Raw genomic sequence first — 25,241 nt, 5'->3', positions numbered from 1 at the left:
AAATGAGACATCTGAATTTATGTGAGTTTCCTGCCTGATTACAATAAAACATACAAAATTAAATACATAAATATTAATTTTATGTACCACACAAGATGAAGAAAATGAAAGAACAATGTTTACATTTATGGTTGACTCATTAGTGTTTTATTATGTGAAACACTAGGAGGCATCAGTTGGGTAAAAAAAGTAGTTCTTTTGAAAAATGCTAAGAAATTACCATAGAAGTAGTTATCAGCTTTCTACTTTCATACTTCTAAATGTTAAAGGCTGTATGTTATAACTAAATTGTGCAAATAGGAAAAACTCTTTATTCTCGCTGATAAATTACATATTTGATAATATAGGGACAGCACTTAATTTCTTGGCTATTTTCAAATCAAACTGCACACACGCGACACAATAGTTTTACAACACATTACATTTAAAAAATAATAGAATAAAGTAAGATGGTTTAGTTGTGTATAATTTTTGCTAAATCTGCAAAGCCCTGGCACATTTTAGGCACTCTTCTCGGCTTGTAAGCTCTTAATAGGGTTAAGTGCTGCTAATTTAGTATAGTCCTAGGCACTTTTTAGAGCCTAGGCACTTTTTAAGTGCTAGGCACTTTTAAGAACTTTTAATTGTGATTACAGGATATTATCTAGAGAAGCATATTTTTAAACAAATCCCAGAACAATAATCTACTACATTTTAATTTTAATTCCCCATAGTGGTGTATTAAACATTTTTTATAAAGTTGGTGTATCAATGCTACAAGTGGCTGTACTTTCACTATAAAGTCATACAAATCCACTAATGTCAAAATTGAGCTTTGCTTGCTTCAAATTGCCCTTAACAATGACTAAGCAATAGAGTTATAATTGTCTCATACAATAATCACTTAAAATTGAAGTGTGCCTTGCTATGCAGCAGCAATCAGCTTTTATCTCTGCCCAATCAAAACGACATGTGAACTGCCTAATCCTCTTTTCTAAGGCACATAAGACTTTGTTGCTACTGTTGGTTTTGCGAATCGCCCCTATAAGCTGGTCTGATTTCCTAAAGATGACAGATCTCAGTGAATAGACAAGCTCTACTGCACTGCAGTCAATGAGACAGTGACATTAAAGTGGAGGGCTGAAGACACTAGCTTTTAACCACCTGTCAACATGTACATTGATCATCAGTTCTAAGAAAATGACCTTAAAGTTGGTCAGAGAACTCAAATAATTACTTCTAAAAATAGTTTAAAAATGCAGGTTTTCAAATTTTCACTTGTACCACCAGTGTTTGCTGACCAAAGTTCTTCTGAATCCATTTTGCTTCTGAACCAGGATGCAAAATTCTATTTTCATCCTTTTCAAATACCAGAATTTTAACTCTGCTGCTAAGCTTGAAGTTTTCTAGCTTTTGGAATTAAATATATAGTTTTTAAAATATTTTGTACCAAGTCATTACAGAGAATAAATGAGGATATAGCAAAATCTCTCTACTGATATCATATAGCGAAATTAAAAAACTTAGAATACATCACAAATATAAGTGTTTCAGTTATTATTCAGAATGCTGAAGCAAGGACTATTAACTCTTTGAAATTACATAGCACCTTATGTAGATTCATTTCCGTCATCAGGGTTTTCGAAAAAATACCACTACACCTTACTTGATTTTTGGAATCATTATCATGTAATTTTGAATAACAATATCAAACAGGTAAAAATGGGTCGCAGTGTATCAAACACCAAACATTTTTTCTTTCAAGAACATAATAGAAATTAATGACTTCTTCCTTAACGACATAACTTTAGCTGTCCCTGAAGATGAACGAAACTATCCTGGTGAACAACAAATTTACCTGTTATAGAGAAAAGTAAAATTAAAGAAATTAAGTTGGCAAAAGTATTCTATTCACAACTCCTTCCCAGTTCCTAAGTTTCTATATAATTACTTTAATCTACTGAATAATGAGTTACCAAAGTATCTCTTAGTCAAACTTTTGTGAGAAGCTTTGGGAAGCTTCATTTCTCTTTGTCTAAAATATTTTAGGTGTTTTAAAAGACAGAACCATTTAAGAAAGTTACCTCTGGTTTTCAATATACATGTTGCAGGTAGATGAAAGGTTTAAAAAAAGGAAGAAAAATTTCCTGATCCCGTATGGGAAGAAAATTCACAGTAAGAAAGTATTTGCATGAATTTTCTTATTATGGTCCAAAACTTGAAGCTCAGGAACATAACTGTAAAAAACTTAACCTCCCAAACTATTCATCATTTACTACCAATTTTAATAAGGCTCTTAAACTTAAATTTCCCTTTTTGTTGGTCAAATAATCTTAAGAAGATACAGACAGTATCTGATCCCTGTATGCTTTTAGAGGACATTGAAAGTGACATTCTTTACATCTTTGTCCTGTGAAAGCTTTGGGACAGGCGAGAGGTTTAGTCTCTTTGGGTCCTGATCCTGTAAATTGTTATCTCTGTGACTTGCTCGTTTTCACACAAGTAGTCTCAGCATTGCCAGCAGGACTAGTTGTGTAAGAACCGCTTGCATGAAAGAGCCTTTCCAAGTTCAGGTCCCAGAACCATCTTCTCATACTACATAGAGCATATTAGTATAAATATGTATGAACAAGTTTTTCAAATAAATGTATGTGTACAATCAGGAACACAGACACCTGGAACTAAGGCCCATTGTCTAAGGTTGTTCTACAAGGAATTTTTCTGTTACTTCCAAAAGAACACAAGTGTGGGCAGAGATTTCAGTGTTATGAATTGAATGTTATGTTATGAATTATGTACTCATTAATATAGAAAGAATAATATAATGGGTATTTTAAGAAAACTGATAAAGTAAGAAAGTTTTGCAGGTTTTGGATTTAATGTAAGGTAATTGAAATTCTGTAATAAATGTAGTTCACAAAATAACAAATCCCCAGAGAAACCATTTGTCTTATCATTTGAATTGAAAATCAGTACATATGCAATACAGAAGTGCTGTAGTACTGGTTCACAGGTGGTAATATTTCCATGCCTTGCCCAGCATCTAGGGATTAGTTATTACACTCCATATAAACATCTTTACTCTTCAAACACAATAGCCAGGAAAGCGCTAATGAAAGAAATGTAATCACAGTTACATCTAAAACAATCGGCTTATCATTCATCTTATAATCATTTTAAAGTAAAGATATGAAACTAGGACATTTGCCATTAAGGTGATGGTCAGATATGTACAGGGAAAATTTTGTGTCAAAGCAGTTATTTTCTGATCACCAGTAAAGTATCGGTAAAGTGCTTTTCTTTGTTTAATTCTCTTAAATCTGTAGTCTTAAATTGTGTATTACAGTATTTATTTAAGTATGCAATTATTTGGTAATAATAATCATTATATACAATAAAGAAAATAGAACTTTTCTATAAAAGACAATGCTTAGATACCCACAATGATTCATTAGATTTTGTTTTGCACCATACTTCATTGCTTTTTTTGTTAATCATTATTATTATTAATTATTATTATTATTATTTTCTCTCTCATTTTTTTTTTTTTTGAAATGGGATTATTTGCTTGTCTTTATACTTGTTTTGTTTTTCAGGCTGACAGAAAGTCACACTAAGTTTTATGGGAAATACTAAGTATTATAATAAAGTAATGCAACAATAATCTTGTAAGTCTCTCATGTACATTAAACTTTAAGTTAGCCTGTAAGCGATTAGCCTGTACTGCAACTACACCAGCTAGTTATGTAATTCTGATTATCTCTACTCCTTTTTGTTAAAAAATTTAAAGATTACTCAAAGTACTGTGTAAAGACCAAAGCATGCTATTCCAAAAGTGGCTTGCAGCCCATGACTTAAGTTCCCACATAAATACAAGGGGTCTTTCCATCTCAAATGTAAGTAATTCAGATGAAAGATGCACAAAGTTAAACACTTGCAAGCATGCACTACCTAAACTGAGGACTGAAGAGCCTGTGGTACCACGAAGTTTAAGAGCATTTCACTGAAACCTGTTTGTTTCCTTAGTCTGATAAATCAGAGTGCAAGCACTACAAGGTCATAGCTTTTAAAAGAACCATCTAAATCAAATAAGCTTCCAATACTTCATAATATCAAGCACATAAATTATGTAAACTAACTTCATCAAAGTTAAAACACTTATGACGCTGATAGAGACAAGTCCGCAGTAATTTACTAGACAGAGATTTAACTATGTTACTTGTCTAACAAGTTACTTTTAAGCAACTTCACAATCACACACTAAAAAGTCTGCAAGCAATCTCAGTCCCAGTTCACATAAAATGACTGATACATTCTTCAAACGGTGATAGGAAATGTACCTAGGGTTTCTGTACCATGCCCACTATATTTCATTCCGACGCTGAATTTCACATGTACTTACATTATAAACAGTTAGCCGTTTGGCTGATCAGACTAGTCCTTCAGATATTTTTCTTTCATAGGAAAAAGAAAAAATCCCTTTACTTCTTCCAGCCTTAAATATTCACCACCTGGTTCAACATGCAGCCGCCTTGAATCACACACACAACCTTCAAAGTCAATCCAATAAGCAGCCAGAAGATGCCTGGTGTGTGTGTGTGTGTGTGTGTATGTGTGTGTGTGTGGTGCGCGTGTGTGCGCGGCGTGGAGGAGGAGAAAGTGGCTGAGCTGCTGGTCGGATTAAAAGTAACCGGACTCGTCCTGAGATCGTCCAGGAAGGAAGTGACAGCGAGCGAATGGGAAAAGGCGAACAGCTCACAGCCTTTGTAACATCGCGGAGGGGAAGGGGGAGGCGAGAAAGGGATTCAAACTACACGCCAGATGAGGCGTCCTTTTCTGCTTTGCTTTCTTCCTCCCTTTTCTTCTCTTTCTCCGCGTTTCTATTTCTCTCCCTCTCGCACAATCCCAAACGAATGACTCTCTCCTCCCGAGACGGAGAAATAACCAGTTTCACTCTTGCAAAAAGGGGGCGGGATCAGATCCCGAAAGCGTTTTAATAAAACAAACATAGAGCAGCAGCAGCAGCAGCAGCAGCAGCAGCAGCAGCAGCTCCTTGCCCCTCTAGTCTAAACTAGATTGATAAATTGCTCCACTACACTACTTTAATTATGTATATGGTATGCAGAATAAATCACCGAGCATCAGCACCTCAATCAAGCACTTTTTAAATGATAATTGCATCTTGGGTGAATCAATCTTTCCATTCCTGACATTTTGCTAATTTTAGTTTTACGGTGGGGGTAATGGCATATGCCACACGCAAACCTAATGACATCTTTTATTATACAAAGCGAAGACAAGGCGGCGAGCCGGTGCGTGTTTTTTCCCTCCTGGCGAGGTACCGCAGCGTGCGGGGGCTGGCAGGAAGGGCTGCGGGGTGGGGAGGCGCGCAGTGCCCGCGGCAGCGCATCTGCGGCCGGTCAGCGTGGCCGGTCAGGGCCCGGCTGCGGGGCAGTGACCGAGCCCGCCTGCACGCGGGGACCTGCGAGGCCCAGGGTCCGGAACATCCTTGCGTGTCTCACCCCCGGCGCCCCCGAGGCGTCACCTCCGGCGTGGCTTCGCCTCCGGCGAGGAGGGGCGGGCGCCGAGAGGGGGCAGCCGGCCCGCGGCGGCCCGCGCAGTCCGGAGGGCGCCGACCCCTGCACCGGCTCCGGCGTGGAGCGGGGCTGCCGTCCTCCGGCACTTGCCCCCTCCCCCCGACACCTCCTGCCCAGCCCCTCGCACCTTGGCGGGGCTCCCCCTTCCGAGCCCTGCGCCTGCTGAGCAGTCCAACTTCCCCAACTCATCGGGCTCCGCGTCCCGCGACGTGAGGAGCGGTCCCGGCGCAGCGCCGGTGCAGCTGTGCTTCCCCTGAGGAGAGCGGCGGCCGGATCCGGGCCCGCTCGCCTCCTCCAGCAAGTCCGGGCCGCGGGCGGCTGCCGGAGACAGTCTCGTTTCAGACTCACTCGCAGAAACGCAGCATTGACAGCACGCTCTGTGTGGACAGGGCTTTATTTTTTTAATAGGTCCAGTTGCTTCTAAAACTGGACTGAAAGGACTGCACTGTATGTGAGTTTGAATCCAGATTAAGCACATGCAGTAATTTGTGAGTAAGACTGGACCTTGCACATACTTGTCTTAATTTTTATGCAGATAGCCAACTTTTATGATCCTTTGGGAGCAGCAGGGGAGTTTGTAAAGGCTCAGACTATTATTTCTTATGATAAATTAAGGTACTGGAAATAGGAACAGCACACGTGATAAAACCAAATGACTGAATTCAAGCACAGTGATAAATATATATTTAGGTTATTTTAATACAAGTCCTTGGTCTTACACTCTTTTCCCCCAGAATCATCTCATTGGGCCACTGACCTACTTCCAAGTATTTGACAGTGAATAAATACCTTTTCAGTTCCACTGCATTTTAAAAGATGGATGCTCAAAGCTTGGTCGGAGTAAAACAAAGCTCAGGTAGTTCTAACAAGCACCCTGCAATTGATCGCATTGCAAATCCCTAGAGAATACTGTGGGTTTCATCATTTCCTGGTCTGTCTGGGTGAGAGTGCACAACTCTCCATTCAGTGACATGCTACAAATATACCCACACCAATAATGACAGTGATACTGATGTGCCCAGAGTCACCTGGCAGCCAGATACAAGCCAAGCACATTGTACACGGTGGAGAGAGGCACATACTCTTGGCAGTGGCAGCAGAACCCAAAAAACATTGAGAAAAAAATACTTTCTCAGCTCAGGTCTGCTGTGAAGCGCAGCAGGAAAGAAATACAGCAGTTACACAGGTTGTACCCTTGCTATGCCTTTTCTGCAGACAATTTTGGTCTCTCAGTGTGGCCACCCATCCAATAGTATTTGTATATTCTTAGTGGCAAAAATAGAAAATTGTGTTAAAACTTTGCACTTTTGTGCTCTAATTGAAACCTACTCTCATCTGCTTTATTTTGTGCAGGATGTGTAAGTTTTCTGGTTTCTGGTTAGTTGGTAACACAGGCCTTCAACTGGCAAGACAGAACATGAACACTGCCCTATTTTGAAAGTAATTATTACAGTAGGCAAGTATTTCAGAAAATAAAAGTATACAGCAGTTTAGAACATCAACTACACCTCCATGTGGGCACTTGTGGTCTAATCTTTTTATAGTTGTGACCTTCACGTACTGGAGCACCTTAAAGCCATGCCAAGTTTTTGTCATGAGTACAATTCATCAAATTCATGTAAAGGACATCTTGATTTTTAAAACAGGATTCAGATGCTAGATGGACAAACAGATATAAGGGGAGGGATCAAAATTTGTCACTCATCTCAGGGTTAGATAAGGCATGAATTTATGCAGCATAATTTGAAAGGTTTAGGAGTTTTTTCCCTATCTTTGCATCTCATTTAAAAATCTGGAATAATTTCAAACAGTAAAAAAACCTTTGTTCTGGTGTCTGTTCTTGTACTGATTCTCCATAAATGCACCCTTTTCAAATTTCTGGCACAAGACTCAAATCTAGACTTTTTTGCTGTCCACAGTCCATGTGTAGGTCCGCTCACAGTTTTTTGTTCCCAATCTACCACCTGAGGCATGCAGTGTTTTAAACTATGAGACATCAGTCAAAATGTAATAATTATAAAATCTGATCTCCAAAGGTTTATTAAAGAGTGTATCCGAGTATCTCTTTCCATTACAAGTGTGATTACCTCAAGGTAACATTTCCTTTCAAGATGATTATCAAAGTCCGTTTTTGTTCTTTTGCGGATGCAGAACATATTTTTCCCTTAGGAGAAATGAGATCGCCAGTTTAAATCCTTTCATGGTGTTTAAACAGAAAAGCAGCGAGGTTACTATGAAATGATCCACCTCCTTTGCATCTTAACCCTGGGCTGGCTTTGTTTCTATTTTCTGTTTAAAGTTCTGCTCAAACCCATTCCACTCTACACCTCGCTCTCTTCCACCACCTCCCTGTTTGTACGAGCAATGCAGTATAACTCTTCTTCCCATGTCTGGCTGCTTTTAAACTTGGCCCACGCTGGGTGCAGCTCTTGAAGTGAGCTTTATGAAATTATTTTAAAGTGAGCTGGGGCGGTTGCCACAGCAACCCACCCTGAGAGAAATCGAGGCTATAGATTAATCTACCCCACAAGATTATTCAACAGTATTGTATTTGTTCTTCATTCATTCAGAATATTCCCTCAATCTATATGCTTTTATAATGAACAAAAATATATAAACTCAGATAATTTCAAAGCTAATAGGATATATATTCCAAGAGCATAATTTAATTGCTTTGTAAACCACTGCAGTGAGATGACATGCACATGATTCTTCACAAAATAATTTAATTGCAAAAAAATCTGCAAGGTAGGCACAGCTGGCATACTAACTTTAAATAAAATGGCATGCCATTACTAAAATGGTGTCATACACATCAAACAATGATTACAGAAAGCCTTTGTCACAGGTGTATCTGTAAGTATATAATAGAGTTTTGCTTTCCAGGTTTTGCTTTGAACAAAACCCTAAAAATAATAAATAGCACTTGGTAATATTAAATGTAAGGAATATTAAACACTCACCACATACACCCTCTTTATTGTCAAAATGATCCACCTCCAATGCTTTACTTAATCTTTCCCATAGTAGTTACTTCGGAGTTTACAATTCTTGTTCGGCACCTTGGATGTTTAAAAGCACAAAAGTAGCATATTATTAAAATGCAAACCTATAGTACTTCAATATATTTAAAGCAATTAATGAAACAATTTCTATAAAAAGGATACAAATCTTTGCTGATGTGCACTTAGGCCTATCTTACTTGTAAGTAACTTGATGTTTTCAGAAGCTGTTATAAACGCCATCTAAATACTACCTTGGGGATGCTACACTATCAATAAAATTACAAAACTATTGATCACAGGCTGTACTTATCCTCCAATAGGTATTTGTGCGTTGACATGCATTTTGGAAAACACAGCTATCTCGTTGTTTAATAAATGCCTGTTTAAAAGGCCAGGGTGAATTATAAAGTAGTAAAACTTGGAATATTAATTTTTTCTTTTTATCAAGGGCTGGTACGTGTGATGCCAACACCAGACATGCATCTCCTCGGCTCTGCTTTCAGGCAGGCAACACCAGGTAGCAGCTGCAGAACTTTTTTTTACCTCAAATATTCCTTTTTCTCTGCACCTGTAGTTGTGAAGAGCGGGTCCCAACCAGGACGACTGGTCTTGAGGGGCGACCTTTCTGGCCTCTGCCCTAACCCTTCGCACCTGCACACATCACTACCCCGGGCTTCTCATCATTTATTTTTTGACTCATTATTTCTAGGTGCTGGGGCGTTCCTAGGTGCGTTGGTCGTGAGTCACGGCAGGAACAGGTACGACACCGGACCCCTACCCCATCTCTTCCGCGGGTTTGGCGGCGCCGGCCGGGACAGCGAGTGCCAGGGGCTCCCGGGTCGCGCCGGCGCTGCCGGTGCTTTTTCCACCGCCCTCTCCTCGTCCCTGCTCCGACGGGAAGACGCTGGGGCAGTGCGGCGGCGGTGTAAGGCCGGCCGGGCGCCGACTGACGCCAGAGCGGGTGGTCCCGGCGAGGGAGGGCCAGAGGGAACGGTGTTTGTTCCACTGCAGCTATGGCTGTGTGGGACTGGCAGGGATTAAGAAAGAGTTGGGAAGTCGAGACCAAAGGGTGGCTCTGGGGAAGGCTGCCCCGCGTCCCCCGGTAGAACTGCCCTTATCGGGCCCCTCCGGAGCCGGTTCAGAGCCTTTGCCCACGGCTCCGACCTCTGGAACAAGTGGGTGTCGCCACTATGGGAGGCCTAGACACAGCTCTGCAGTGCCAGCGGGACCCGGGTTGCCAATCCTGCCAGCTCAGGGCCAGGCTGGAGCAGGGGCTGCTGCCCGCCAGCCACAGGAGGTGGGTGGTGAGTGGTCGGAGCCACGGTCCCGGGGCTTCAGAGAGGGCTGAAGTGGCCAAACACGTAGGGCCAGGCTCGGGAAGCTCCAGCAGCATATAGCAGTCCTGGGAAGGGGACAGATCAGTGTCCAGCAGGCCAGTGTTGAAGCCGTGGACTGATGTTGGATGGAGGGCTTGGAGGTTGACTAATTAATACTGGGCATTATCTGTTAGTTTCCAGCCTTTTGGAAAGATGTTTTTTCAACTCCCCACTCCCCCTGTCCTCTACTAGGCTTTTTTTTTTGGAAAAGATTTTTTTTTATGCTCTCCTGCTGATATTTTCAAGGACCTTTGCAGGGAAGAGATTGATTTTAAGGGAAAAAGGCTGCCAAATGCGTTAAGTCAACAATGAAAAGGGGTTTTGTTTGTTTTGCTAAATTGATCCTGTTCTAGTAATCTGCAGTGTTTCATTGTTACTAAAGGCAGTTTCTGAAACTGTAGTTTGCAAGTTCATACTGTCCTTTAAATACCTCATAAACAGCCGCCCAAAGGTTATTTTTATCCAAGACTTTTTAAAATTGTAGTTTCTTTTAAAACTGCTTTCAGACTAGAGATAGGAGATAACTTCTTCATAGATAAATACATTTTCTTTCAAGGATTAGGCATCACTAAAATTATCCTAAAGAGTGTAAAAAAAGTATTTATTACTTTCTGAATGACAACACAGACTGATATTAGAATTAAATCTGAGTCTAGTGATAACCACTCTTGCCACACATGCATTTTAGAAATAAGTAATACTTAAGCTATGTATCTTTTTATATTTTTCTTCAAAATGAGACTGAAATTGCACCTGAAGGAAGTTAACATCTATAGAAATCCTGAATCTCCTGCTTGGTGTGGAACATGGATGCTGTGGAGCTTATGTGGTGTGTCCAAAGGTCCCCTGAAGTCTGTTGAAATCCAATGTTCTCTGACAGGCTGAGATACTACAATGGAAGCTCAGCCCTATGCCACTGGCCACCCAGATCCCACTTCTGCTTCAAAATTAATCTGAGGGTATGTTCTAACTCCAGTTCCTGTACCGGCCACTTTCTCTCTGCAAGTCATTCAGAGATACTTATTATGGTATGACGATGTTCCACCAAATGTGTGGAGTTTGTATATATACATATGCATCTTAGGGGCACAACTCTTGTGGCCCATGATCTTAAGTGTAAATAAAGGAAGAATTTAACCTACTAACTTCTCCCTTGCTGAGATTTAGGGACTCTAAAAATCTGGGTCTAGACTTGCCTGAAAGAAAAGCATCAAGGGTTTTGAAGTTTTCAGTGCTAGTAAGAAATTGTCAAGCAAAACTTTAGTCTCAGACAAACTCAAAAGCTCCGTAACTAGTTTCAGTTCTACATCCCTTCCCCAGTCTCTTCTGACATAAAGTTAATTAGGTAAAATTTCAAGCTAAATGGGCTTTCTTTTTTCCTATGCAAATATACAAAAATAGATCAAATATGAGCTTAGAGTGGAACTTTGGAGTCAATTCCCCATCTTAATAGGGTTTAAGTACAGGAATATATTTGAAGAATAATCTTGGAAATGTTGTCATTTTCATGAACTGCTGTTCATCAGTCTGATAATTCTGCATCTTCATATGCAGAAGCATCAGAATTTTTTTTTGAAAGCAAAGCATTTGGTGGAACTCTAATTTATTTTATGGTTTAATACCTCTGTAATTAAAGTCTATCTAGATTATTAAACAGCCTTCACCCAAGAAATACAGTATCTTTACCATTCAACTTGATTGCTAATATAGCAGAGCTATCTCTCACAGCTTCTAGAATTGATGCAGAGGAAGATAATTTTGTATTTCATTGTTAATTTATGTGGCTTTAGAAGTCTTAAACCTCTGCACCATTAGCTGGGTGTTTCTAAAGAAGTTCCTGCTGGGGCAGTTCCTTCTACTTATTTCTAAGGGGAAAGGCTGTCAGAAATTGTTTCAGAATTAGCATTTAAGTAAGGACCACCCTTTTTATTCCTTCTACCACATTTATTTGTCCACGTGATTGTGTGCCGTTGAATAAGGAAAATGTCTCTGTGATTCACTTTCATTTTGGAAAAAGCTGGGAGGGAACAGGGAAAAGCTTTTTTTAGGCTGCGCATTCCTTCTCTTTTCCAGAAATTGAATTGCCTGACTAAGGTATTGTGATATTTTCAGATATTTTGACAAAAAATCCACAACCCAAACCAAAAAATATGATTGCATCCCCTTGCTCATTGTGTGACACTCAAGCTTTTGTCTATTTTGCACTGAGCGATGATGTGATACAGAAGCAGACAGACAAAGATGGCCAGAAAGGCCTTAATTAAGTATTCTGCAGCTGCTACAAATTAGATCAGCATCTGCATCTGTGTAGACAATGAAATTCACTGTAATTTTGAGGGGCAAGCAAAATAGAGGTTTGTTTTGGATTGGACCCCTAGCCACAATTCAAACAAAATTCTGAATGAAACATGTTCCATGAGAAAAAAAAGGTTGGTCAATTTCATCTCCTGAAAGCCACTATGGTTTCCCGTTCTGGCTTTAGACGTGTATTCCAATGTCACACATGAAACATTTCTCTTACAGTATTCAAAATTGTTGATTTTTTTCCCTAAAAAATAATTTTCAGGAGTTTTCCAGATTAGACTTTGAGCTATATTTTAGGTAAGTGACCAGGTTTTTTTTGCTGTTTCTCTGACAATTTCCCTCTATTTCAGATTTCATACCACTTTCTGGAACCAAAGTTGGAGTAAATGATGTACAAATTTTAATGGTCAATGATCCAACCTGTTCTAACAGAGATATTTACACCATAAATTGAATATAGAATACAATATCTATAGATCAGTACATGGAATGAGGGTATGAAGGTATTAGTCTCAAACTTTTTATACAGATATGCTTGCATGCAGATATCGAGAACTAATAGGCTATTCTGTTGATATTTTGACAAAATGCAGTGGTTTTATGTGTTTTCAAACTCTTCTGTACTGAATTCATGTTTTTGTTTTGCATTTGAACAGCTCCAAACCCAAGTGTTGATCTATAAATATGTTTTCTAAGTGCTGCTGTAATACTAATATCTCTGCTGTAAAAACAATAATTAATACAAATTTTTATTAGATGATTTAGAGAGGCCTTTTGAAAGTTGACAGCTCTTCTTGATAAGGGAAGAAGAAGTTGTAACTTCTGTGACAATAAATGTAATTGCACAAGAGTTGGGTCAGCTTTTAGATGTGATTGTGCCACTTACGTACATCTATTTAAAACTTCCATGAGCCCCTGCTGTGATGTCATTGGTTATAAGTCTTCCCATGGAAGTACTTTAAAAGTTGATATTATTGAGGTTAAAAGGAAAAAAAACCTCAGGTCATGTTTGGATATGTATTTTGGTTCAGATTTATTTCATCTGAAGTTGCTGTTACTGCCATGTGATCTAGTTTGAGCTTCTTTATACAGCTCATGTATGATGCAGACAGATTTAAGTTCCCATTTCTGGTCTGTTATGTTCTTGCAAGCCTGCACCAATCAGACCAGTGAGATCCGATTTCAGCAATGACTTTACAGATAGCTACCCTAACATGGCTAAAGGAGAAGAAACCTGATTACTGAATCCAAGAAGTTCCTTGATTTGGAATTTTTTTTTTTTTTAAATTCAATTAACTTCATCCAAATATGTATTGGAACTTCTTGAACTGACCTATTATATTGTTAGCCTTTTTAGTTTTAAGCACTCAGTGACAAATAAATATGTTATGGTGGCCCTAGTATCTCTCTTTACATTTTAAATCTACAGCAGTTGGAAGGTCTGTGCTGTAAAACCTCTTTGTCTCTGGATGTGATTGAATTGTTTTCTTTGCTGTTGCTCAGCTAAAGGGGCAGGAGCTGGGGAACAGGTACATATTTGGAAGGGGTTTGGAAAATTTTCTAGCTCCTAAGTGAGACCAAAGGGTCTTTTTGTAGTCTACATATTCATGCAGGGGAAGATAAGACAAAAGGAATATAGGCAGAAGTAACTCAAGAGGACTGTTGCTAGTGGAGATAGAAGGGTTAAGAATTTTTGGATGAGGAGTTCACATATCCTTTTTTGCAGATTAAACTAGCAGTTTAGAAGTGTTTAAGGAGTGGTTTCTCCTGGGAACAAAGGAACCAAGTGCTTCTTTGCCCTAAGTGGGAGCCAGTTCTCTTGTATTCCTGTGTATTTTCTTATTTCAGTGAGATTGAGGTGGGGTATTAAATGGCTAATGAATTGATTTAGTGCAAGGACTTAAAATTAAATGGCCAGATGTATTTTCACAAGGATAGGAACAATCTCCTGATACACAGGTAGATTGTTTCACAATCTCTTCTATTTTTCTCAGTATCAATGTACTCTTTTATAATTATTACACGCATAAAAAAATTGTTATTGCCAAGCATTCTTTCTACAATAATTTTAAATTCAGGAGATGGATTGATATTAGGGAAAGGGCTATTTGCATATAGTTATATAGGACTTTAAAAAGTAAAGGAAAAGAATGAATGGTGCAGGTACCTATAGCAAAAACTATAGGAAGCACCCATTTTTTATACTTCTCTATTGTTATTTTTGTAGCAATAAAATAGAGAGAAATGAAAATTATTGGGGGAGAGTTTTTTGTTAAAAAAGAGCCAAAACAGAACATCAAATGTAGCGACCGATAAACAGAAAGGTTTATTTTGCAGGATTAGTCCTTAGCAACTGGTTATCATACTGCTCAGCTCTTAATTTTTTTGCCCTGACAGATGATTCTGTGTTTTGGGATACAGTGCATCAGCTACATTAACATTAGATTGAACTTCATATGCAATAAGTACAACTTCTAAGTACCTATGTAGAATCAGTAATGCTATATAGCTATACTTACGAACAAAGCTGTAATTGCTGTTTTATTCATCTATTATTTTATTATTTTAAAAATTATTTCCTGTGCAGTTATTTTATGTGCTTCCAGTAAAGTTGTGTATGTTATCTTAAATCTAGATGTTTATTCTTTGTATTTATTGGACTTGATTTAGAATCCAGTGCCTTTAGAGTTATGCATAGAAAGCACAGTGCTTTTGTCTTTATTGGAGATTTCTTAAGTGGTGCTTTCAGAGCTTGTCTCATAATGCTTAGTTGCTTTCAAAGGAACAAACCCATATCTGACTATGCAATAGGTTGTCAGTACTTTAACTGGAGAAGACAACTCCCGTTAACTGTTTGTGTACCTATACACTGTGACAAGGGGTGTACTTTGAGACCTATCCTCATTACCTAGTTTATGGTGAGTGTAGAGTGCAACAGCATATTTGAAATGGGATAGGAGGGTGGAGCTCCAAGCAGTCATGGAGAGTGGTGTGTGAATGCATCTTCACCTGGGAATGAGCCACAGTGGGGTGCAGGGGTGGAGAACAGCTGCAAAGCCATCCATTTGCAGTCACCAGGACAGCTCAGGGGCATGGAGCCCTCAGTCAAGGCTCCAAGTGGCTCCCTATGTTGCCAGCACACTGGCAAAGAGGAGAGTTCTCCACTACTCCTAATGGTAGTCTGATCCTTTGATTTCCATGGTGACTGTCTTGGACAAATAACCAATTATTTCTGAACAAAAACATTAATTAACAAAAGTCCAAGAAGAAAATTACATGCCTCGTTTAGAATAAGATTTTGTTTACTGTACCAAGGGAAAATAATTATAAATTTAAAGTGTGTATTCATTCATATATGTATTTGTGCATACACACACGTTATATGCACACGTATACAGGTATATATGCAAATACACTTTATAATAGAAATACAAAATGGAAAATTTTCATGTTTAAAATACTCTTGTATAAAGAGGTACTTAAGGCTATTCATTCTACTCCCTTCCTGATTTTTTATCAGTATCTCATCTTCTTATCTAACTTTTATATAGAACTTCATTGTCTTTGGTGGAAAGTGTCCAGTTTTCACCAGTGTAAGTGGAAGGTCATGAGATGCTTTTAAAATACCACATAACAGTATATGAAAAAATTTAAATTAACTTTTGAAGAGCACAATCCAGACTGTGGATCTCCTAAAGAGATTTTTGGCCAAGCTTTGTGGTCAAATCCCATTTTTTATTTACATGCACGATGGAAAAAACTAATACAGATATCCTCCTGCCACTAAGACTTGGATTTACTGGAAAAGACAAACATGTGGTTGAAAGCTGAGCTACACTGTAGCTTTTCAAAATAAAAATGATAAAAAGATAGTTGTAGAAGAAATTGTCGTAGTTTACAAAACAGACCACAGAGGTCTTAGTTAATAGGGAATAGTTGGTACAAAAATAAAGGAATGTACCAGGCATTTTAGGGGTAATTTTGTTTCTAACTGAAATAGTTATAAAGTTTCAGTGCATTAAATTAGGTTTTTCTGTTACTTAATCTGTTAGTACTTCATTAATAACAGAATAATTTCAGAATTTCACTTAGTATACTGAAATCTGTTGATGACAGAAATAAGAAACCAGAAAGTCCAGTTAAGGACAGTCATTTAAATATAATGGTCTAATGGTGATAATCTCTACCTTTTGAAGCATTAAACAATCTTTTTCTAGAGAAGGAAAGCATCTTTCATTTCACAAAATACTCTTTTCCCTCAGTGAAATACAGAATAATTTACCTGTAATTTCATGAAATTATCCAAGAGTTTGTCACTTTATTTACTGTTTCTAAGCCTTTTAAATCAATACGGTAAAATGCTGATGAACTTAGAATATACAGAACTAAAGGCTCTAAACTACAGGCTGTATGTTTTTCGTGTTTAGTGTGGCATGTACAAAGTCTAGTTAACTCCAGGAACTGCTATTACTATTTACTGAGTTCATATTTAACAGTGCTTGGTTTTAATGACTATTTAGGGGATTTGGTTTCCATATATTACATGTTATGCATGAAACAGCAGTGTTTTACAGGCACTGCTCATTTTAAAGGCTGATCTAGTTTTGGGGATTTCATTTTGTTCTATATTTCATACTTGATCTTAAAGTGTATCTTTCATATTTAGAAGTTTACTTTATGCTTTGACTAGTAATGTTTTAAGCTATTGGCCTTTCATTCTCACATACAGCAGGATATCTTTGCAGCAAACAAAATTGTGATTATTTTAATATAGCACATTCCAGAAACAGAAACAACATCTTCTTCATTTTCTGGTCTCTGAAAACTATGCCTGATTTACCTCTGCTGAGGTAGAACTTCCCTGTCAATTGTGTGGGTCCCACACCAACCAGCCTAGCAGAAACAAAATCAAAGGTCATGGGTGTTTGAAAGGTCATTATTATTCAGCCTAATCTTAGACTATGCATTGCTGATATATAATTTATTTTGATTTATGGGGAAGACCTACTACAGAAATAATCTAAAAGTATATTGACATGTGATTCCTTTTTCTCCCCCATTAGTGCCTTCTATGCTGCGCAGTGACTTGTGCCTATGTAATCTGTTTGCTGAAAAAGATTCATACGGTTAAGTTTTCTGTCTGTTTGCTCAAATAAATGTTTTCAATTTAACACAACAATTTGTAATGAATACTGTGAAACACAGTTAAAAGAATGAATTCTTGAAATAGAAGTAATAATAAAAATGCTTTTCTCCCCTTGAAAATATTTATTTTAACATGTGGTCACATTTTCCTGCATTTTTGCATTAATTGAAATCTTATTGTTCTAGGAAAAGAATAATTTTTTTTCCCCCATCATGTAGTTTCCCAAATCTTATTCAAATTAAAGAATACACACACAGACATAATTTGTGGTTTTAAAACAAGGGAATGTGTAAATTTATGATATCTTTAAAAAGCACCATGTCAAGCTCTGCTCTCATGAAGCCTCTAGCTTGCAACTTACATTTTCACTTTAGTATAAGGCAATGGTTTTGTTTGATAACCCCTTGATTGTCTTGTAAAATGCTCTAAACAGTGTTAATTTCACTCATTTATTACAAAGGAAACTTAGTTGATGTTCTGAAGGAATGTCTAAGCTCAGAATGGCTGTTGAAGCTCCAAGCAGTCTACAGACAACAAATCCTTTTGATTTATTTGAGAATTATCAGGATAACTCATTTATTTTTAAGGAGGAAGATGGAGAGTACAGAGTACACCCTCAGCCAGCACTGTCTGGCTTCTGCTGTTCCTGCATGTAATCCTCTATGTCCTTTCCATTCAGAATCATAGAAACAGTTTGAAAGAAAGGGACTATAAGTATGCATTTAGTTTAAATAAACTTTTCTTGGCGATAGAAGCTAAAATCAAGCACTGTATCAAGTTAAATGAAAGCACGCTACAAAGCTTATCTGCTTTCTCTTGAAGAAAGCTTTGTGAGAGTAACCATGAGCCTGGAGCTGAATCACTGTGGCAAGCAGAACATTCCAAAGACATAAGAATAATTATTTAATAAGTTTTTCTATTAAAACTCACCAGTGCCCTTCTGCTTCTCCAGGAAGTTGTACCCGTCAGCACCTGCTGAGGGCTTTGTTGATCAAACTGGCAGGTAAAAAAAATTCCTGTAGAATAAAGCCAGACCAGCTGGCTTTGAAGAGAAGCCCCCCCAGTTTGGGTTGTGTTTGCCTCACTCACCCTCTGCTCTGCAGACCCGGGCTTTTTCTCCTTTGGATGTTGACCTGTAGGCTGCATGATGTGGGCGCACAAGTGTCTGGCAGGCCAAGGTGCACCTGCTTCTGTCACTCCCAAGTAAATTTAGCTGTAAAAGGTATCACTGACAAGCAGACCTTTGTCAGTGCTGGCAAATAAACAGAGCATTGCCATCCCCCTTCAAAAGTACCCTGCAAGTTAAAATGGAAAATATCTACTCGGTCGTCTTATCCAGTAACCAGGAATTGCTTCTTCAAGAAGAAAGGACACGAGGCTTGTATATGGCAAAAAAGTTTCCTCCTTTAAATAGATGTTAAAATCACATTATTCCAAGGAGAATCTATGAACAAGATGAGATTTTGTTCTATTAAATGTGGCTGGAAAAAAACTTTTTTAAAATGGGAACACACCACACAGAAATTTCAATTCAGGTTATTAAATTGTGCTAGGTGTTAAAATTGATTGTATTTCTCTTCTGTAACTCATTGTGCTTTTTTGTCCAAGAAGTATTAGAAAACTAAAATGTATCATGTAGAAGATATTAATCTCATTCCCCAAATTAGAAAGCATACAGAATTGAGAGTTTGAATTTCAAAATTACATGTTTGTAATACTTATATTGTGGTTATCCAGGAACCAGCCACTTTTAAAATGGGAGTTAAAGTAAATGGAGGCTCTTTTGAGAGAAATGATCAAAACTTGTTATGCTTGTCCTTATTGGATATCTATAATTTACTCATAATAGGGGTATTTATAATTTATATCTGTCCCTTGTTTTTTTTTTTTTCCTTTTTTTCTTCCTGGAGATGGCTTCTGGTAATTGAAAGAGAAAGGTGTAATTTGCACCAGTGTGTCTTCTCACAGAATTAAAAAGAGTCACCAACATAGGTTTGCCAGGATTGGTAGCATACCTAGATACTCCATTTTCTACTTGAAAACTATGCCATAAACTCAAGTGGCTTTAAAGGGAAAATTTCCATAGTGTCTACTTTGCTCTAATATGCTATTTAGAAGGAGCAAAATGTTCCTTCTAACAAATGAGACAAAAATTGTGGGTCAGGAGCTCTTTGTAAGAAAAACAAGGTTCCTATTTATTTACTTGTATAAACAACCACTCACCAAGCTGTATGTCTCTGCAGGGGCACCCTTTCAGATAGAAACATGGACCTTATTGGCATCATCTTGTAACCATGGAAACATTTAAGTACCTCTCTCTCAATATGTACTTCCCTTATTCAGGGTTTAGGAGCTGAGTACCAAATAAGTAAGTGTTTTTATTATTTTCTTTGTGGAAGCTTGTTTTGTGGGGTTCATATCTGTCATAATAAAGATCTTGTACTTTCTTCATGTTTGCTAAAATCAAGTGTTTAATTTCAAGTCTCCTATCTGCTCTAATTCTTAGATTAAAATTAATGTTCTAAGAGTCCTAATGAATGGAAATTCTGAAACTTCTCGTTATCCATTACTCTTTGAAAAACAAGGATCGTAGTTCACATTATCATCAGACTTAATCACTGCTCTCATTGCATTAAACTAGTCTGGTTTTTCTGTGTTTCTGAAAAAGAAATAGGGAAAATTAATAAGAAATCAGACTATTTTCTCTTGGCAACAGCCATACCCACCTATGTCACTGTTTAGTAGGTCATGGAAATGTCTTGAAACTGAACCAAAAGAATGAAAACAAAGGAGCTTATTCTGGGTTTTTACACAGAAATAATTGAAAAGCAAAATAATAATTTTTCTTTTAAGATGTGTCTGCCACACTTCTTAGTTAAAATATCAAAGCATAGAGCTAAGAGAAATACAGGATTTTATGTCTCTATATTTCCATGCAGAAAAAGAAAAATTGGCATGAACTACATTTATTTTCAAAACTATCATTCTGAAGAAGATCCTTTGCAGATCAAATGTAGCTATTTCAACATGGCCTTGGCTCAAATTCAAGACTCTCTTGTAATTCCACCTATTAATTGGTACAACTGATGCACATTTTTAATGTACTTTGATTTAAAAAATATGAAAATCGGTTATTGCTACCCATTACTTAACCTCTTCTATGTATTTTTAAAAAATCCTGCCTTAATTTTGTTTATAAAAAGCATTTTCTTCACCTGAGCCAGGCTGTAACAATAGAATACTTTATTAACTACAACTGCTATCAGTAAAACACATTTCTGTCTGCAAAGATCCAGCACTTCTCACTGAAATCCTACTGGGTTTAGAATCTTGGTTTGCTAAGCTTGTATCCCTGCATATTATTTTCATTTACCACTGTTACTGTTTTTATTTGCCCCATTGTGTCCACAATGCAGTCCTTGATGAGTGCAGATAACACAAATGACTTCTCCACTGATTAGGCTGTAGTATTTGTGTAGAAATTCTATAAAACTTTGTTATATGATGAAAATTGTTACCTTTTTACATGACAGATTCTCCATATCAGGTTTATACTTTTATTTATGGATATCTGTTTACAAATGTGCAATCATTTTATTTACGAAGTACGATCATGGTGTAGGCAAGTTGAAGCAGCCTGACCCCCTGTGAAAACCTCAGTGAGTAATCTTCCTGTGGGCTGGCCTGTTTGCTCTGCAAATTGCCACATGAGACCTAGGATTGTGATTGCCCTCAAGAACTTTTACTCTGAGCCAACTAAGCATATCAGAGAGGTGAAACTTTCAGCCTCCAGAGAAGGATGCAGCACACATGGCTGTTTTTTCATTTCCCTTTCATCGTGTGCCTGACCTCGTTACAAGGTCAAGGTTTCTGGGGTACTAAATGGGGAAGTAGAAAGAGAACCTAATCTCTACTCAGCCCTCTATGTGTTCAGCCTGAGGTGGACGAGCAAGCTCTGACCTTGCTCATCATCCTGAACAAATAAAACTTCAGTTACACACTTGAAGGATTGCTCAGGTGCACTGCAAAATACAGCGAAAGTTGGGCTTAACCCTGCTGTTTTGAAATGATGAAACTTAGATTTGCCCTGTTGACTCTAGGTAACTGGCAAAAATATAATTCTTCTTAGCCACAGACCTTGGGGAGAGAAAGGGATGAGGAAAATTGGTAGTGGTATCTCTTGGGCACATAAATCTTCATCTAAGTAATGTTCTCAGCTTTATGATTTTTAGCTTTTTAATCCAAGATGTCTTTTTTTTCCCCCTAGCATTTGTTAAAGAATCACTTCCAAAATGCTAGAAAGTCAGCCTGAGCATATTGCAGATAAAATCTGTCTCCCTTCTCCATCACGCAAAATAGAGATTCAACATTTGGCCTATATTCAGTTTTTCAGGTGCTAAAAAGCTATGACAAAACTGCACAGATCGTATGATAATGGGCATATTATACAACTCTAGATCATCATATGCCTAACTTATTATTACTATTTTAGTTTTCCACAGATCACTATTCTAGTGAAGTACATCAACTTAGATGTACTTTAGAAAAATAAAGGCTAATTTAATGTTTTATGAATTTATAGATCAAATAAAAATAAGTGGGAAAAAAAACAGGAAAAATTTAGGAATATGGGAAAGAAGTAGGTAGTATTGCTGTGAAGAGTGAGCTGAGTTGTGTGAAGGCTCTTATGGATCATCAGCAGAATAAAATGTGTACAAGGAATTCTACAAGGAATAGAATATCCTCCTCTTATTTTTGAGTTATCACAGCAAAAACAAGCCTTAAATTCTGAACCTTACATACCCGAAGCACACCCAAATGAAAAGGATTGAGAAAGAAACCTGACTGACTAAAAAGCAGCTATGTTTGAGGAACTTGCACAGAACAAAATTGGTTCAAATTTGGGCTCGAAAATGGGTGGGAGTCTGCTTCCACTGGTAGGAGCAGAGATTTTCCAGGAGGGAAGTACACAGTTACAGTAGCAAGGTGATGGAGTGTGCAATTCCCTGTTCATAAATTTACTCAAACAGGTGTAATACAGCAGTAAATATACATGGACAAATTTGCATGTGGCCTCCCCTGTATCACTGTGCAAACTCTGAAAGGACAGAGGATGTAAATATACATTTGGCAAGTGAGAGAGAGAGCAAGGTTATGTGGGTTTTCCTGATACAGAGGAGGAACTGAACTTTTTTTCCTAAAGAAAAAGTAAATTGAAAGGTATATAGACAGTAGAGGTATGGTAGGAAAAGGGTCCGTTTAGCTGCAGCATTCTGAACAATTTTGAGAAAAGAATGTAGGGCACGGTTAAGGTAGATAATGTGAGGTATCTGTCCATTTAAGTGGTTGTTTGCAATGGTGGTGAGCCACATTTCACTGCAATGAAGATCTATATTTAGGAAAGAAGTTGCATAGTAAAATGTAGGAAATAGGTAGGTCCATAAGTTATGAAAGAGAATGGTTATGAAATACCTCATGTAGTGAGGTAGAGAAGGAAACAGAGGGAAGAGACAGCGTTTAAGTAGGAATAATTCTGTTCATGTCTGTGGCTGTTTGTAGGCAGAGGCAGATGCATGCTGTGCAGCAGAAACAGTCAGATTTGGCATAAATGTAGCTGAAGGCAGGAAAAAAGATAATCACAGAATCATAGAATACCAAGTTGGAAGGGGCCTCAAGGATCATTTGGCCCAACCTGTCTTGGAAAAAGCATGTCTATGGGGGTGGGAGAAAAAGAAAACTTTGGAACATGCTTCTCTACTTTTTCAGTTTTTATGCCCTAAAGTGAGAACAACTTCTCAAAAAAGAAAAATAAAAGCACTGTAGGGGAAGTATAGGCGAGTGAATTAGAGAGAAGAATCTGATCTTTCAGTGAGTTACTGGTTCTACTGAAATGCTGAGACAAATGTATACACATATGTGCAAGCACCTCAAATGCTCCTATTTGCAGATTTTGTTTAAAAAGCGTAACAGAAACAATGGGCAGAATTTATTCATGTAGTCAGAAGTACTTTCTGACACATGCATGAATACTGGCTAGCCAGTGTGCTTGTGTAATTCAATATGAGAGGACAAGGGCAGTAAGGGAGGAGAAGACATGGCAGTGCCCAAGTTTGGCATCTCAATTGCAGCAGCCTCTGTGCAACTCTGTGAAGGCTGTAGCACTGCCTCAGTCACATGAGGTTCACATAGAGGATACACACTAGGTACACACCTGTAAGGTGACAGACTGGTGCCATAAGAAAGCTGGTTCCAGGAACTACAAATACCTAACTCACAACAAGCCTGTCTTGTTATGTTCTCTCACAGTTAAGATAAAAATAATGAAAAACAATTCTGAGACAAATATGAATGCATCTATGCCACTGGAGTGAAAGCAGTGTGAACAGCTACAGTCAGGAGGAACTTGGGTATGTATATGCCATTATTTTAAATGTACTCCAGGATTCTGTCAACAGAGAAAATACATGAAAACTTCCCCAGGAATGTTTACTGCAGAACAGTTAACACTGATTATAAGTTACTTTAAAGTAATAAATTAATAGTGACCTTTTCTGCCAAAGTATGGTTTGTTACAGACTGATATGCTGTTTTGTATAACTCTTTTACATAGTAATTGCCAGTATAGTTGCCCAAGAATTGAAATGTAAATATAATAGGGAGTGATTCATAGACAGTATCTAAAAACAAAACAAAATCCTCAAAATGTTACGAGGTTTTAGAATGAAAACATTTTAGTGCAAATCAGCAATATGGTGTATTGTCAAATTAATTATTTGAAAAGGAATATTTATAATAAACATTGGAAAGGATCAGTGAAATAAGGGGTTTCACTAAACATTCCCAGTTTCATGTAAAAATGATTCAACTCCTCTTCCCACAAGTAATTTTTCATATTTTTCTGTTGTCTCCCAAACTCATAAAAGCTACAGTTTTATAAGTACATTCTGTTCAATAGTTAAGAGATTTATTTTGCATTTGTCCTGGTGACTACAAAAGATGCTTATTAATAAATGAGTAAGTGGGCCTCCTTTATTTTTAGTGCTTTGATTCTACATGAACAGTTGCTTTGAAAGCTACCATTTGAGGCGGTTCCAGTACCACAGACATACACAAGTTGCACTGAGTTTTTTCATTTTTTGTGGGTTGTCAAATTTCAACCATTCAAATTTAAAGTTACTGTTTTGGGGTATGTACCTTGTGCTGGATTTTCTATAATGATTTAGTAGTAATTTGAAATGAACAGGAGGAATGGTATTCTAGATTATGTCTGTTAAGAAAATTTGTAAAATTGTTTCACTGGGAATTGCTAATACCTACAGATTTTTGGAATAATGGAAGAAGTTCAGGGATAGTCTTAATAATGTACCTACTGTCTGCTCAAATAGTGTGTCTGCCAAAAAGATGTTTGCCAGGAGAACATCAGGTTGTGTATGCTTGTCTGAGACTTCAGTTGGAAAACTGGCACCAAAGAGGGGGAGTGATTAAAATCTGTTGTCATGCCTGTATGCATAGAGCCAACTTGGTTAGAGCCGCATGGCAGCTAATTCTGATATCTGTGGTATTCTAAACACCTAACATTATCACAGAATCTGAGCATTACTAAGGTGCGTATGTTTTGCATTGTGTATGGATTGATGTGCTGGCTGCTGGCTGCTCCCTACCTGCTTGGTCACAGTTTCTAGTACAAAAGGAGTAATATACACATTGTTTCTTCTCTCTTTGCACCTTTTTCCTGCTCCTTGGAATGATACAGAGAACTAACTTCACCTTGATTTTCTCTCTTTGTCCCATCTTCCCAGTTCTTAGTATGACAGCAAACATTGTCCAGTGCTCC

General features: G+C 37.8%; 1 protein-coding gene across 11 annotated transcripts in view; it reads right to left on the bottom strand.

The window, feature by feature from the left end:
* Positions 1-18,515, bottom strand: part of MEF2C (myocyte enhancer factor 2C) — a 135,905-nt gene extending 117,390 nt beyond the window's left edge. For 10 of the 11 annotated variants that reach the window (XM_082301759.1, XM_082301757.1, XM_082301758.1 and 7 more), the window contains exons 1-2: positions 18,338-18,514; positions 8,540-8,638 (exon numbers count right to left, since the gene is read on the bottom strand). The gene's annotated coding sequence lies outside the window, so the exon portion shown is untranslated. Of the gene's footprint in view, positions 1-8,539; positions 8,639-18,337 lie in introns of all 11 variants that reach the window. The other variant, XM_082301756.1, reaches the window with a different exon arrangement.
* Between the last annotated feature and the right edge of the window lie 6,726 nt (positions 18,516-25,241).

The sequence above is a fragment of the Coloeus monedula genome, assembly GCF_965178545.1.
Source record: "Coloeus monedula genome assembly, chromosome: Z".
In the NCBI taxonomy this organism is placed as follows: domain Eukaryota; kingdom Metazoa; phylum Chordata; class Aves; order Passeriformes; family Corvidae; genus Coloeus; species Coloeus monedula.
The sequence above is the reverse complement of the archived record's forward strand: the minus strand, read 5'-3'. Positions and strand labels throughout refer to the sequence as shown.